Consider the following 16,886-nt stretch of genomic DNA (forward strand, 5'->3'; position numbering starts at 1 on the left):
TCTCAGATATCGCCACCACATCCAGGTCAGCGTTCCTCATTTCAGTCTCAAGTTCCAGGATCTTGTTGCCCAAACTGTGGGCGTTGACGTACATAGCCCTCCATGTAGTATGTTTGCTATGCCTCCCTGGGGCTGTTCCTGCTTGAGCTGCGTGGACCTTTTCAGTACTACTTGTAGTTTGTGTACCTTCCCTAGACCCAGTATTGCAATGTGTACCTACCCTAGGTTCGAAAGTGTTTGTACTCTGTGGGGGAATAACTGCTTGAGCTAATTTAATTCTTTTAGTACAGCTTGCAATGTGTGTACCCTCCCTAGACCCAGAATTACAGTGTGAACCTACCCTAGACTTAGAAATGTGTGTACTCGCCCCAGTCTCAGACCCAGAATTGCGGTGTTTGCTTACCCCAGTCTCAGAAAAGTATTGATGCCATAGCTCGTCAGATAGGTTGTTTGTGCTTGTACCCTCCCCCAACATACCTAGTTTAAAGCCTTGTGAAGTAAGCGGGCCAGTCGGTGTCCAAGGACGTTCTTCCCTCTTCTAGTCAGGTGTAGCCCATCTGGTCCCTGTAGTCCTAGTAGTGTCTCTCCATGTTGCAGGAACCCGAAGTTCATCTCCTTGCACCAATCTCGCAGCCAGTCGTTAGTCCTCTGGATGCGATCCTCCCTGGCTCTGCCCTTGCCCCTTACAGGGAGGATCGAGGAGAAGACCACCTGTGCATCCATCCTCCTCAGCTTCTCACCCAGGGCTCTGAAGTCTACCGGTATGCTATCCTGGGTGCTCCTGGCGGTGTCGTTTGTTCTGACATAGATGAGGATCATGGGGAAGTGGTCCTGAGGCTTGATGAGTCTATCCAGGCAAGCGGTTACATCCCGGATCCTGGCTCCTGGCAAGCAGCAAACCTTTCTTGATTGCAAGTCTGGTCTGCAGATTGATCCCTCGGTGCCCCTCAGTAGCGAATCTCCAATGACAACCACTCTGCGCTTCTTAGGGGTGGGTCATCCTGGTGTCTCTGGAATTGGAATCTCCTGTTGATCATCTCTCTGTACCTCGTTGTCAGGTCCGTCCTGTAGCAGTTGGAATCTGTTCTTCAAGGTGATCTGCGGTGTCGATGTAGAAAAGCCCTGTGTGTGAGAGAAAGAGATAGAAGATGAGGAAGGTCTTCTGCGTTTTCATGTGGAGGAAGTTACCAGTTGCCAGGAGTCAGCGTTCCCAGCCTCCTCCTATATTCCGATGGTTGGTCTGGAGGTATCAGGATTGGTAGTTTGTTTGGGTGTCGCGGGTATGGTCACGTTAGGTTCCTGTTTGGTGATCTGGGACAGTTCCTGGATGACGCCGTCGATGAAGGTCTCGTCATCTCGAATGCTTCTTAAGCGCTGGACCTCTTCTCTCAGGTTCCTCAGCTCCAGTAAAAGGTTTCCATCTAGCTGATTCATTACATCCGTCTGTGTAGCGACTGTAGACATTTTAGAGGGGATGGCCTTGGTCTGTACAGAGACCTCTGTACTCCGTCCTAGTTTCCCCTCCATCTGCACATGTGCCGTAGCCACCCCCTGGATACCCTCGGTGACTGTACTGCCTGTCTTGATTGAAGTCTTGCTACTTCTGGTCTACCTGCCATTTTAGAAGGTGTATATTATTATGAAATCCCCCTTTTTTATTTTTTAGATAGTTATAGTTATAGTTTTTGTTATAGGTTAGATAGTGTTGAGGTTATAGGTTAGCTAGTGTTGAGGTTTGAGAGATAGAGATAGTCAGTAGTCAGATGATTGTTAGTTAAGACTGTCTGTTTCTTAGTGGGCTAGGGAGGTCTGCCTGATTGAGTGGTTTGAGGATGGAGAGACTGCTGAGATCTGCCCGTTTAGTGTGTTGTTAAGACTGTCTGTTGTAAGTGGGCTAGGGAGGTCTGCTTGATTAAATGGTTTGAGGAAAGTGACTGGTGAGGTCTGCCTGCTTAGTGTGAAGGTTGTAGGTGCTTGGTGGTTTGGTAGAGAGTGGAAAGATTTGGTAGGAAGTTGGAAGTTAGATTGAAGTTAATTTGGTACTTAGTAGTTGTAGAAGCTCAAGTACAGATTAAAGTTGAAAGTTCTTCCTTTGAGGTCCTTCTTGAGGCCCTTCGCAAAGGCGCACTCACTAAGGCAAGCGCCTTTGCCGCTCGCCTTCGCCGCGCGCCGTTGGCTCGACCCCTTTTATGGGGGAGTCAGCTGGTGACGTCGGGGGGGTAGGCGGAGCTATCTCTCGCCTCTTTCCCCTCGACTCTGCTAGGTCCGCTCCTGTCCTGCTGCTTTCTCCTCTGCCAGTTCGGCTGCTTCCACTCGCTCTCCTCTCCTTACTTTTGACCCCCTCCGCACAGTCTGCCTCTCTCTCCGCTTCTCCATGTGCCTCTCAGCGTTCAGACTGCCTCTCTCCCTGCAGCTACTCGCTATCCCCGCTGGCTTTCACCTTCTCCCCACGTGCTTCGGGTCAGCTAAAACTGCTCAGCACCTCCTAAATGCAGTAAGAGAAGAAGAAAACAGCTGGTCTCCTTGCCGTTGGCTCGACCCCTTTTATGGGGGAGTCAGCTGGTGACTGCTGATGACTGCTGGTGACTGCTTAAGAAGCTATGGAACCACGGGGTGCAAGGGGAGGTCCACCGATGGATCAAAAACTGGCTGGCAGACAGGAAACAGAGGGTTGGAGTAAAGGAACACTACTCAGACTGGCAATGGGTCACGAGGGGAGTTCCACAGGGGTCGGTGCTGGGATAGCTCCTGTTCAATATATTCATTAACGACCTGGAGGCGGGAACAAAATGTGAGGTCATTAAATTTGCGGATGACACCAAACTATACAGCAGGGTTAAAACCACGGCAGACTGCAAAGATCTCCAAAAGGATCTGACGACACTGGAAGAGTGTGCCAAAAAGTGGCAAATGAGCTTCAACATAGGGAAATGCAAGTTCATGCATGTAGGGAAAAAGAACCCGATGTTCACTTACAAAATAGGGGGATTACTGCTAGGGGTAAGTAACCTTGAAAGAGACCTGGGAGTGATGGTAGACACAACATTGAAGGCGTCGGCACAGTGCGCCACAGCCTCAAGGAAAGCAAACAAAATGTTGGGTATCATTAAAAAGGGTATCACGACCAGGACGAAGGAAGTCATCCTGCCACTGTATCGTGCAATGGTGCGCCCGCATCTGGAATACTGTGTCCAGTACTGGTTACCGTACCTCAAGAAGGACATGGCAGTACTTGAGGGAGTCCAGAGAAGAGCAACTAAGCTGATAAAGGGTATGGAAAATCTCTCATATACTGACAGACTAAAAAAGTTGGGGCTGTTCTCCCTGGAGAAGCGGAGACTTAGAGGAGACATGATAGAAACCTTCAAGATCCTGAAGGGCATAAAAAAAGTAGACAGGGACATATTTTTCAAATTATGGGGAACCACAAGTACAAGGGGGCACTCGGAGAAATTGAAAGGGGACAGGTTTAGAACAAACGCTAGGGAGTTCTTTTTCACCCAGAGGGTGGTGGATACATGGAATGCGCTTCCGGAGGCTGTGGTAGGCAGGAGCACGTTACAGGGCTTCAAAGAAGGTTTGGATAGGTTCCTAGAGGACAAAGGGATTGAGGGGTACAGATAGGTAAGAGTAGAGGTAGGTTATAGAAATAGTCAGGGACTACTGCTCAGGCAATAGGCCTGATGGGCCGCCGCGGGAGCGGACCACTGGGCGAGATGGACCTCTGGTCTGCCTCAGCGGAGGCAACTTCTTATGTTCTTATGTTCTTATAGCATTTCTCCAAAGTCTGGGGTTCAAAATCAATTTTCCAAAGTCCCAGTTACGTCCTTCCCAAACTCTACAGTTTATTGGAGCTATGCTGGACATGGTTCAACTCAGAGCATTCCTGCCTCAACCACGTCAAGATGCTCTCATTCACCTTTGTCAACGGATATCTTCCCTCACGTCAATCTCAGCAAGACAAATGTTGGTTCTTCTCGGTCACATGGCCTCTACAGTTCACGTGACTCCTTTTGCCAGACTTCACCTCAGAATTCCTCAGTGGACCCTGGCATCTCAGTGGCAGCAAGCTTACGACCCACTCTCTCAACACATTACAGCGTATTCTGCGTGTAGGCCTGGTCTAGATTGAAGTGGGAGACCAGGTACAGAGGGGCCAAACTGAGAGTGGATTTGAAACAGAGACATGCGAATTTGAACAATACTCTTGCCTCCAGGGGCAACCAGTGGAGTTTTTGGTAGTAGGGGGTTACGTGGTCCCATTTCTTTAGTCTGAAAATCAGTCGCACCACTGAGTTTTGTATGATTCGGAGTTTTTGAACGGTTTTCTTGAGTGACCCCAGATAAATGATATTGCAGTAGTCAAGTAGGTTTAAGATGGAGGATTGCACCAGTAGGCGGATTGATGTTGAGTCAAAGTATTTTCTGATGGTTCTGAGTTTCCATAGTGTCGAGAAGCCCTTTCTGATTAAAAGCTCTAAATGCGTATCTAGGGTGAGATAGCGGTCCAGTGTCACTCCTAGGATTTTTATGGTATCGACAATGGGGAAGTTCTGTCCATTCAGGGTTATTGTAGTATCTTTGATTTTGTCATTTGGGCTTGCCAGGAAGAATTTGGTTTTTTCAGGATTGAGCTTTAGCTTGAACTCTGTCATCCATGTTTCCATTTGTTTTAGAGTTAGTGCTAGATGAGTCTTCGTCTCAGGGGTCAGGCTTGTTAGAGGCAGAAGTATGATGATATCGTCGGCTAGATGTAGAATTTGATTTTTGCTTTTTGCAGTAGATTTGCCAGTGAGGCTAGATAGATGTTGAACAGAGTGGGGGATAGAGGGGAACCCTGTGGGACACCGCATGGGTTAACCCAGCTGGAGGATTGGGAATTGTCGCTATAGACTCGGTACGTTCGTTTAGTCAAGAAGCCTCGGAACCATTTTAGTACTTTGCCTGAGAGACCAATTGTCTCCAAGCAGTCAATTAGGATGATGTGATCGACTAAGTCAAAGGCGCTGCATAAGTCTAGTTGAAGGATTAGTGCACTGGAGCCTTGGCAGAATAGGTTCAGGAGGGTGTCCAGTAGTGAGGCAATAACCGTTTCCGTGCTGAACCCTGATCGAAAGCCTGATTGGTTGTCGTGAAGAATGTTGAATTTGTCCAGATAAAATACTAAATCCTGGTTTACCAGGCCTTCCATTAGCTTTACAAAGAGGGGAATGTTTGCGATGGGCCTGTAGTTGGATGTCAGCTTGATGGATTCCTTGGGGGTTTTTACAATAGGTGTGATCAGTATGTGACCTAACTCCTCGGGAAATGTACCCGACAGTAATATGGAGGAGAGCCAATCGTATAACGAGGCTTTGAAGGGGACTGGGGCGGCTTTCATGACATTTGGTGGGTAGCTGTCTAGTCTGCAGTATGAGTCGACGTATTTTGAGAAGAGTTTACTGAAGCGATTCCAGGTAGGGATTGAGAAGTTGTTCCAGTACATGTCTACTCTGGGATCGTTTGTGTGTTGGGCGACAGGGTAGTTCAGATGGTTGGATGTAGAGGGTGGTAGGTTGGATCTTAAGACATTGATTTTGTTGTTAAAGAAATCAGCCAGAGCATCTGCTGAGGGAGGGGAGTCTGTGGAGTGGCGTGAAAAGGCCTGTATATCATATAGATTGTTAACTAGTTTAAATAGGTTCTTGGTGTTGGTGTTGGGATAGTCTATTTTTTTTGCGTAGAAGTCTGTGCGTTTTGTGGTTATGAGCTTTTTGTATTCTTTCAGTTTTAGTCTCCAGTTTGTTCTTTCTATGTTGTCGCCAGATTTCAGCCATTGTCTTTCCAGTTTTAGTAGTTCTCGTTTCACTGCTCCTAGCTCGGCATCGAACCGGCCATCTAGGTTTTGGTTTCTTGTTCTTCTTAGTTTGATGGGGGCCATCTTGTTAAGAATCTGCGTGCTTGTGTTGGTCCAGGTGTCTATAGAGGGGGAGTGTGAGTCTGGTGAGATATCATAATGTGACCAGAATTCAGTTGGGTTTACCAGGCCTCTGGTGGCAACCATTTTCCTAATCCTTTTTTTCTCCGGGGGTTTGGTTAGGGAGCGTTTGGATTGCCAGTTGAATTGGAAATTGCATAGATGGTGGTCTGACCATAGGGAGTCGGTCCAGATGGTTTGGTGCCAGAGCTTGGGCTTTAGGGGAAAAGGTAATTAGATCTAGTTGGTATCCTTTTTGGTGAGTTCTTTCAGGGGGAGGCATAAGGAAGTCGAGAGAGGTGATAAAGGAGAGTAATTCTTTGGAGTCAGCCTGATCTGCCTGCTCTAGGTGGATGTTCAGGTCTCCAGCCAGTAGGTTGTAGGGGCTAGTAGTTGAGTTAGTGCGAAGGAATTCGAAGAGGGTGTCCTTGGCAGTGGGCCATTTCTTGGGAGGAATGTAAAATAGCGTGATGATTAAGGCCTCTTCTAATTTGTCTGACACGAGTTTGCAGGAGAGGATTTCCAAGTTCACTGAGGAATTCGTAGCTATGATGGTGGATTTGTAAGTATCTTTAAGAATGATGGCTAATCCTCCTCCTCTTCCCCGGCTTCTGGGTAGAGAAGTGATTTTGAATCCGGGTGGGAGGCACTCGCGTATAATGATGTCGTTGTCAGAGATCAGCCATGTTTCCGTTAAAAGGACGAAGTCAGGGTTAGTCTTCTCGAGCCAGTCTTTGACCAGTTGGGACTTATTCCTAATGGATCTGATATTAAGGTAGAAACCTTGGATCTTTTGGAAGTGGGGGGAGTCAGTTATTGCTGAGAAGGAGATTTTCCTCAGTTTGCGCTGGTGATTGCGGTGAGGCCTGTTAGGTTTATGGGAGGGGGTTAAGACTGGGATTTGAAAAGGGCCTTTTTCGGAGCAGTTATGGATGAATCGGGGGGCAGGCCTCTGGGGTTCCAGGATGATGAGGCGGGGGAAGAGGAGGAGGACTAGCCATCATTCTAAAAGTAAGGTAAGGTAGAGCAAAGGCAGCACACACAAGAAGTAGGCAGCAAGGCAAGAAGCAGGCGCTGAAGGAAGAAGGCACAGAAAGAGCAAACACACAAGCAAAAGTAAGGTAAGGTAGAGCAAAGGCAGCACACACAAGTAGAAGGCAGGAATCAGGCGCTGAAGGAAACAGGCACAGAAGGAACATGTAATTTTAACTGTTATCTTAAAGTAGGAGCAACAATGGAAGCAGAGGGAAACCAGAAGATGAGCTTTCCAGTGTTCTGCAAAGACTGTCATATGTATGGCTACCTCCCCTTGGGGAGACATTCATATGTAAGTGGTCGGTGTCAGGAGCTGAAAAGCTTGAAGAAGGAAGTCAAGCGTCTAGAGGACAAGATACAGGAGCTAGAAGGACTTTACACCTCGGAGGACCCAATCAGGACAGCTGAAGACTTCATTGAGGAGGAAGTCAGGGAACTCGAGAAATTCACTGAGGAAGCATACAGGAGGAGGGTGGAAGAGAATGAACTTCAGATGGAAGATGAAGTTATACCAACATGGGAAGAGAGAACAAGAAGCAGATGACCTCAAAGAAGACACCCACAGAGGAATACCACACAAGGGGGAGGAATTGGCTAGTCGATGCCCAGAAGAAGAAAGAGCGATGCACACTGAGGACACTGACCTGAGACCAAAGCAAAAATTGAAGAAGAGAAAGTCAGCAATCCTAGTGGGAGATTCGATCCTGAGGCATGTGGACAGCCACATAGCAGGAGGGAGAAAGGATTGACTGGTGTCCTGCCTCCTAGGAGCGAGGACCAAGGACATCGTGGACAAAATTCGAAAAATCCTGGAAGGAGCGGAGACGAAACAGATCGCAGTAATGATCCACATCGGGACGAACGATGTCAGCAGGAGAGACTACAGAAGAAGCACACTGATAGAACAGTTCAAGATTCTGGGAAGGAAGCTGAAGATGAGGACCCAGAAGATAGCGTTCTCAGAGATCCTACCAGTACCCAGGGCAGATGTGAAAAGGCAGGAGGAACTACAATCAATAAATGCATGGATGAGGAAATGATGTGAGGAAGAAGGATTCCACTTCGTGAGGAACTGGACAATGTTCTGGGGCAAGAGCAAGCTCTACAGGAGAGATGGACTGCACCTGAGCGTGGCGGGAACTAGACTTCTAGCAAACAACGTCAAGATAGGAATAGAACAGGCTTTAAACTAAGAGGAAGGGGAAAGCCGACAGTTGACCAAGCGTCGATGATTCGGAAGAAGGTATCCCATGAAGATACTAAGGAGAAGCAAGGCTGGGAAGAAACAAAAGACAAATTACAGGAGTCAACTAACTCAGAAGAGGAGGTTAGAAAGATTGTAGCAAATAAGGAGACACTAAAGACCGAAGCACAGGGAAAGGAAATGAAGACAACAAAATACCAGGATCTAAATTGCATATATACTAATGCAAGGAGCTTAAGAAACAAAATGGGGGAATTAGAAGCCATGGCCAATGCAAAGGACATAGACATCATTGGAATCTCTGAAACATGGTGGGATGAGGAAAGCAAATGGGATACTGCACTGCCGTGGTACAAGCTCTATCGCCAGGAAAGGTCAGGACAGAAAGGAGGTGGAATTGCACTATACATAAAAGAAAGCATACAATCGACAAGAATAGACACAGCAGAGGCGACCAACAAGCTGGAATCGCTATGGGTTAAAATACTAGGAGGGAAAGGGCTATCGAGGAAGAAATGGAAGCCAAGATGAAACGAGAATGCAAAAGCGGCAACACAGTTATTATGGGAGACTTCAACTACCCCGGGATAGATTGGAGTCTAGGAAGATCAAAATGCGTTAGGGAGACAGAATTCCTAGAGGCTACAAAAGATTGCTTCATGGAGCAGCTTGTTAGAGAACCAACGAGAGGAAATGCCACTCTGGATCTAATCCTAAATGGGTTAAGGGGACCTGCAAAGGAAGTGGAAGTATTGGGACCGTTAGGAAACAGCGATCATAATATGATCAAGTTCAAGGTTGAAGTGGGAGTACCGAAAGGAAAAAGAACTATAGCGACAACTTATAACTTCAGGAAAGGAAACTATGAAGCAATGAAGGAAATGGTAAGGAAGAAACTTAAGAACACTTCCAAAAACTGGCAAACGGTAGAACATGCCTTTTTTCAAGGACACAGTGAGCGAGGCGCAATACCTGTATATCCCCAGATTCAGAAAGGGGTGCAAAAAGAGTCGAACAAAAGACCCGGCGTGGATAACTAATATAGTGAAGGAAGCGATAGGTAATAAGAAAAATTCTTTCAGGAAATGGAAAAAGGACAAAACTGAGGGGAACTGGAAAGAGCACAGGAAGTATCAAAAAGAATGTCACCATGTGTTTCGAAAAGCCAAAAGAGAGTATGAAGAGAGGCTAGCCAGGGAAGCACGAAATTTCAAACCGTTCTTTAGATATGTTAAAGGGAAGCAGCCAGCTAGGGAGGTGGTGGGACCAATGGACGACGGAGACAGGAAGGGAGTGGGGAAGGAGGAGAGAGAAGTGGCAGAAAGACTTAACATGTTCTTTTCATCTGTATTTACAAATGAAGACACAACCAACATACCGGAACCTGAGCAAATCTTCAATGGAGATCAAGCAGAAAAATTAACATCCATGGAAGTGAGCCTCGAAGACATACGCAGGCAGATATAAAAATTAAAAACTGACAAATCCCCGGGTCCGGATGGAATCCATCCAAGGGTTCTGAAGGAACTAAAGGAGGAAATAGTGGAACTACTGCAGCAAATTTACAATCTATCACTGAAAACAGGCGTGATCCCAGAGGATTGGAAGATGGCCAATGTTACGCCCATCTTTAAAAAGGGATCAAGAGGTGACCCGGGAAACTACAGACTGGTGAGTCTGACCTCTGTTCCAGGGAAAATGGCGGAAGCACTGATAAAAGAAAACATCGATGAACATCTTGAAAGAAACAAACTTCTGATAACCAGCCAACCTGGTTTCTGCAAGGGGAGATCGTGCCTAACAAACTTATTGTACTTCTTCGAAGGACTCAACAAACGGATGGGCAGATGAGACCCCATAGACATCATATATCTAGATTTCCAAAAAGCCTTTGACAAGGTACCCCATGAATGCCTACTTCAGAAACTGAAGAATCATGGGGTGGAAGGAGACGTACATAGATGGATCAGAAACTGGTTGGCGGGCAGGAAACAGAGGGTAGAAATAAAGGGCCACTACTCGGACTGGAGGAGAGTCATGAGTGCTGTCCTGCAGGGACAGTATAACAGGGGCGAAATGTGAGATAATAAAATTTGCGGACGACACCAAACTATTTAGTGGAGTTTGGACCAAAGAGGACTACAAAGAATTGCAAAGGGACTTGAACAAACTAGGGGACTGGGCGACGAGATGGCACATGAAGTTCAGTGTTCAGAAATGTAAAGTATTATTGTGGGAAGCAGAAACCCGAGGTACAACTATACGATGGGAGGGATGTTATTGAATGAGAGTACCCAAGAAAGGAACTTGGGGTAATGGTGGACATGACAATGAAGCCGATGGCACAATGCGCAGCGGCCGCTAAGAGAGCGAATAGAATGCTAGGTATAATCAAGAAGGGTATTACTACTAGAACGAAAGAAGTTATCCTGCTGTTGTATCGGGCGATGGTGCGTCCGCATCTGGAGTACTGCGTCCAATATTGGTCGCCGTACCTTAAGAAGGATATGGCGTTACTCGAGAGGGTTCCGAAGAGAGTGACACATCTGATAAAAGGTATGGAAAACGCTGAGAGATTGGAGAAACTAGGACTCTTTTCCCTGGAGAAGAGGAGACTTAGAGGGGATATGATAGAGACAAGATCATGAAGGGCATAGAGAGAGTAGAGAGGGACAGATTCTTCAAACTTTCGAAAAATAAAAGAACAAGAGGGCATTCGAAAAAGTTGAAAGGGGACAGATTCAAAACGAATGCTAGAAGTTCTTCTTTACCCAACGTGTGGTGGACACCTGGAATGCACTTCCAGAGGGAGTAATAGGGCAGAGTACAGTACTGGATTGGACAATTTCCTGCTGGAAAAGGGGATAGAAGGATATAGATAGAGGATTACTGCACAGGTCCTGGACCTGTTGGGCTGCCGCGTGAGCTGACTGCTGGGCACGATGGACCTCAGGTTTGGCCCAGCGGAGGCATTGCTTATGTTCTTATGATCCCTTTTTTCTAAACCGCGATAGCAGTTTTTTTTAGGTGAAATCTGTTTTTTATTAAGTAACAAACTACAACAAGTGCAAACATCGGGCAAAAGCAAATATAGAAAACATGGCTCCCCTCCCCCAAGAGGACTGGGCTCTTATGTCCTCTCAGGTTACAAAGCGCCCCACTCCCCCTATCCCCCCCAAAAGCAGACCCCTCCCAAAACTCCACCCCCCAACCCCCCCAAACCCCCCGCCCCAACCCCCCAAACCCCCGCCCCTCCAGATCAGACAGGTGGAAAGGAATACAACTGCAGTCTATTCAAGATACGACTACGAACCCGGGGAGACAAACTGTCCATATAGGGAGTCCAAATATGAACAAAGTCTCTGCTCCGTCGACGAGAGGAAGAAGCCAGCGTGGCCTCCCATCCTAGAAGGTCATGTAATTTATTCCTCCAATACCAGAAAGAGGGAGGGACATCCGCCAACCAGAAAGTCAATATACACTTTTTCCCCAAAATATAACATTTGCTCAAAAAGAGTTTCTCCGCAGAGGTATACACAGAAAACAAAGAAAAATGAGCGAATAGCATATGATATGCAGAGACAGGAACAGAAATCTGTAGGAGACCCTGAAGAAAGGAAGCCAGGGCCCCCCAAAAGCTCTGAATACTCTCACATTCCCAAAGACCATGAAAATAAGAGTTCACCTCCGCATGACAGGTGAGACAGTATTGGGTATCGACACATCCCATATGGTAGGGCCGGCTCTGGGAGGCATACGCTCTCAACAAGGTCCTGAAGTGGCACTCTCGAAGCTCCGCACTATGTACCAAAGTAGGGATACGGCGAATAGCCCGAAGCAAAAAAAAACCACCCTGAGCTCCCGCCCCAAATCCCTCTGCCAAGCCCGCAACACCAAGGTAAAGTCCCGCAGAGGCCCAAGATCCCCAAGCTGTTTATGATATAAGGAGACCGAGATCCCTGAGTCAGGGTCCTCCCCCCCCCTCCAAAAAGGCACGAAAACTAATCCCAAAATCCAAAGAAAGAGAACTCTGAGGAAGGGACTGCACATAATGCCGCAATTGACAATGAGCAAAGAGAAGACCCGAAGAAGGCAAACCGCAACGCAACAACTCATCGCAAGAGAGGAGCGTCCCATCATCCCACATCATATGAAAAAGAAACTCAAACCCTCGAGCCCGCCAGCGCCCGAAGATAGAGGGAAGTAGCCGTGGGAGAAAAGAAAGATTACCAGTCAGAGGCAGTAACACACTAACATGAGGATCCTGCTGCCAAAAAGGCAGCACCCGTCGCCACACTTCCCAAAGGGGGCGCAACAAAACACTACAGCGACAGAAAACTGGCAGAGCCGCCAACCGAGACTGCAATAGAGAGAGAAGATGAGAAGGCTAATAATAATCTCGCTCCAGGAAAATATCCGTATAAAGGGCAGTACCCAAGACCCAGTCCCGGACGTGGCGTAAAAGACACGCCTGATTATAAAGAGCAATATCTGGCACCCCAAAACCGCCCCGGCCCCAGGAGCCCACCAGCAACTGCCACCGCAACTTAGGTCTCCGACCCCCCCCAAAAGAACCTTGACAACAAGGAGGAGAGGGCCCGGATATCCTTACGCAAGAGATACAAAGGTAAAGTCTGTAAAACATAAAGCCACTTAGGGAATAAAACCATCCGAAAAAGTTGCACCCTCCCCATCAAAGAAAGAGGCAGATTACGCCAAGCGGCCAACACAGAACCGGTAGTGGAGAGCAAATGAGCGACATTCAACCGGTAAAGCTCCCGAACATCCATGGATAACTGAACGTCCAAGTAGCGAAAGGAAGAATCTGCCCATTGCAAGGGAAAGGCCCCCCTCCAAGAACGCCGCAGACCCTCATCAGAGGCCAACGCCTCCGATTTCCTTAAATTTAAGGTGAACCCTGAAAAATCCCCATATTCCCGAACACTCTCCAATAGAGTAGATAAAGAATGCTGCGGGTCCGTCAAAAAGACCAAAAGATCATCGGCGAAGGCCGCAATCTTAAAGTGAGAGGCACCCAGTTGAAGACCACTGATGTCAACATTTGATTGCAGCTCCCTGATCAAGGGATCCAAGGAAAGCACAAACAGCAAAGGCGACAGGGGACAGCCCTGACGGGTCCCCCTACTGATGGAAAAGGGCTCCGAAAAGCCGCCATTCACCGAGATCCGCGCCACAGGATCACAATAAAGTGCTAAAAGGGCGTTAAGATAAAAAGGGCCAAAGCCATAGGCCCGCAGCGTAGCAAAGAGGAACCCCCACCTCACCCGGTCAAAAGCCTTTTCAGCATCAAAACTCATGAGTAAAGCGGGGGTACCATCCACTCCAGACTTCTCCAGGGCCAGCAAGATACGGCGAAGGTTCTTAGATACCGGCCGATCGCGCACAAAACCGACCTGCTGGTCCGATACTAAGGAAGACAGCACTCGAGCCAAGCGATTCGCCAACACCTTAGCCATCAATTTCGTCTCAAAGTTCAGCAGGGAAATGGGTCTATAGGAGTCCGGTAGAGTGGGGTCCCTACCCGGCTTAGGAAAAACAATGATCTGAGCTGAATTCAAGTAACGGGGCAAAAACCACTTTGCCACATTCAAATTAAAGATTTCCGACAACAACGGAGCGACCTCATCTACCAGCAACTTATAAAATTCACCACGGTAGCCATCGGGTCCCGGAGCCTTGCCCAACGGGCTAGCACGAATCACCCACGCCACTTCCTCCGCCCCCACAGGGCGCTCCAACATTGCCGAGTCAGCAGTAGAGAGATGGGGCAAATCCAAGCTGTTCAAATAGACCTCCCCAGCAAGATCATCCGGGCCAGGCGAAGCATACAAGTCAGCGAAAAAGTCCCGCAGAATACGACTAATATCCTCAGTCTTATGGTGAAGCGTGCCTTGCGCATCGCGCAAAGCCGTGACCCCCGTGGACCCGCGATAGGAGCGAGCTAAACGCGCCAACATCCTGCTACTCTTATTGGCGAACCGTAAAAGCTGAAATTGATAATGTTCCCGAGATCTCTGGGCCCCCCTATGCAGGAGCTCATTCAAGGCCTGTTGCACCTCCAAAAGCTGCATCTTAAGCGCCAATGTGGCGGCGCTAGCAAACCGGCGCCGCAGAATCTGAACCCTATGCTCCCAGGCCAGAATCTTTCTATGACGCGCTCTAGCCTCAAAGGCAACAAATGACACGATTTCCCCATGCAACACGGCTTTCGCAGCCTCCCAATAGAGGATGGGATCCTCTCGATGCTGCAGATTTGCACTTTGGAAATCCCTCCATTTAGCCAACAAAAAGTCGTGAAAGCGGGTATTACGATATAAATGACAGGGGAACCTCCAGGAAACACCTCCCCCCCGAGATGACCCCCAAAGCCAATGCAGGCCCACCCATGCATGATCCGAAATCTCAATCGGTCCCAAGATGGCTTCCCGAACCATAGGGAGGAGATCCCTGGAAAGGAGAATAAGATCAATGCGTGAAAGCATCCCATGTGCACGAGACAGATGTGAATAATCCCACTCCACCGGATGAAGAACCCTCCAAACATCCAATAAGTTCAAAGAGGAAGCCAGCATGCCAGCCCCAGTGCAGGCCCGTAATGATTCCCATCTCACTGAAGAAGAACGATCCAGCCAGGGACCTCGTTGAAGTCACCCCCGAGAATCAAAGGAATATCACCAAACTGCAACAAAAGGTTACGCAACTTCTGAAAAAATTTGGCAGAAGGATTGTTAGGAGCATAAAGATTACAAAACAATAAAGGTTTATTGTTAAGAGAGACCGAGGCAAGAAGGTACCGACCTTCAGGATCCCGAAGCACCTTGTGTATTTGCAGGGGAAGGCCCTTTCGAAAAAGGATCACTACACCTCCCTTCCCCCCCAGAGCCAGAGCCTCCAAATGCGTACCCACCCACCAAGAGCAAAGCTTAGCATGCTCCACCGAGGACAACCGGGTCTTCTGCAGAAAAGCAATGGAGGTTCTCTTACGATTCAATGCTTGCAATATTTTATACCGCTTAATAGGCGAGTGTATCCCCCCCACATTCCAAGAAATCAGATTATGTTCCAAGGAAGACTAAAAAAAGTGCCAACAGCAAGTACAGAATATCCCATCGCAACATGCCAGAGGAGCGTCCCAGCCACCACTCCTCCAACCACACACTCAAAAAATCCCCCACCCCCCACCTGTCTGAACCAAAGGAGACCCCATGCCCCCCCAACTCCCCCACCTCCTCCCCCTATCCCCCCCAACTCCCCCCACCCCTCCCCCGCCCCCCAACGGTTGCCAACCCAAGTACCGCACCCCAAGAGGTGCCACTTCCAGAAAGCAGGTGCGCCCGCTGCAGGCCTCCCGCAAACCCCCTCAGCCCCCCCAAAAACTGGCAGTCAAAGACCAACAACTAACGGGAAAGGAAAGCTAGCTGTACCAGATACCAAGATCTCCAAACCGAAAAAGGCCCCTACCTCCACCCCAGTCACCCAGCAAGCAAACGAAACCCACTCCAACCCCACACCAACAAGCAGACCCAACACACAGCACCCACACGACACTCCCCCACCCACTCCCCCACCCAGGCAATCTAACACACTCAGATACAGTCTCCCTAGACAAACCCTACTACAACCCACTCCAGGGCCAAGCCGTCACCCACACACACTCATATTAATACAGAACAAGTAACCTCCCCCTTCTCCGACACAGCAAGGCAGAACAAACTCAAAATGCAGAGAACCCCACAAGTGAAGAGCTGTTCGTAGTGTGGAGTAAAGTCAGGAGAAGCCCCATCGTCCAGGGGGGAAGACCCACAGGGGAGACCACGCAACAGGAACCAGTCGGTCCACAGACACCAACTTCCAGCTCAGCCAACCCCACCGAAGAAGATGGTCAGAAGATCACGGCGCCACCTCAGGAAACTTTTCCTCCACAAACCGCTGAGCTGCTTCCGGAGTATCAAACTGGTGCGACCGGCCGGAGTGCATCACCCACAGCCGTGCTGGATATTGAAGAGAAAAAGGAATACTGCGCCGGACAAGACTGGAACAGAGGGGAGAAAACTTGCGCCGAGCCTGAGAGACCTCCGCTGAGTAATCCTGAAAACAGAGGACCGGTTTATTGTTGTAGAGCAGCTTCTTCCCCTGTCGCAGGGCTCTAAGGACCGCAATCTTATGGCGATAGTTGAGCAGGCGGCAGATAACCACCCGTGGACGATCCACGCCATCTCTCCGGGACCCCAGGCGGTGCGCCCGCTCAATATAGATGGGACCCAGGTGCTGCAGAGGGGCCAAAGACTCCATCAGCCACTTCTCCAAAAAGTCCCCCAGATCAGAGTCCCCCAGAGACTCAGGCAAGCCCACAAACCGCAGGTTGTTCCGGCGAGACCGGTTCTCAAGGTCCTCCACCTTGGCCCGCAGTGCCGCCAGAGAGGTAGAGTGGCCCGCCTGGTCCTGCGTGAGCCTCTGCACCGCATCCTCCGTAGAGCTGACCCGCTGCTGCGTCTCCCGAACCTCCGATGTCAGAGTGGCGAAACACTGATCCAACGTGTCAAGCTTGTCCAATATACGCTGCAGCTTGTTCCCCAGCGTGCCCTCCAATGCTGCCTGTACTTCCGCAGTAACCTCCGCGACCCAGAGAGAGCTGGGGGTTTCGGGCGATGCCGGTGCCACGTGCGCCGC

General features: G+C 48.9%; 1 protein-coding gene across 1 annotated transcript in view; it reads left to right on the forward strand.

The window, feature by feature from the left end:
- LOC117360429 (fibrous sheath-interacting protein 2-like) overlaps window positions 1-16,886 on the forward strand; it is a 207,517-nt gene that overhangs the window by 24,600 nt on the left and 166,031 nt on the right. The window lies entirely within an intron of this gene.

Source organism: Geotrypetes seraphini, chromosome 5 (assembly GCF_902459505.1).
Source record: "Geotrypetes seraphini chromosome 5, aGeoSer1.1, whole genome shotgun sequence".
Taxonomy (NCBI): Eukaryota; Metazoa; Chordata; class Amphibia; order Gymnophiona; family Dermophiidae; genus Geotrypetes; species Geotrypetes seraphini.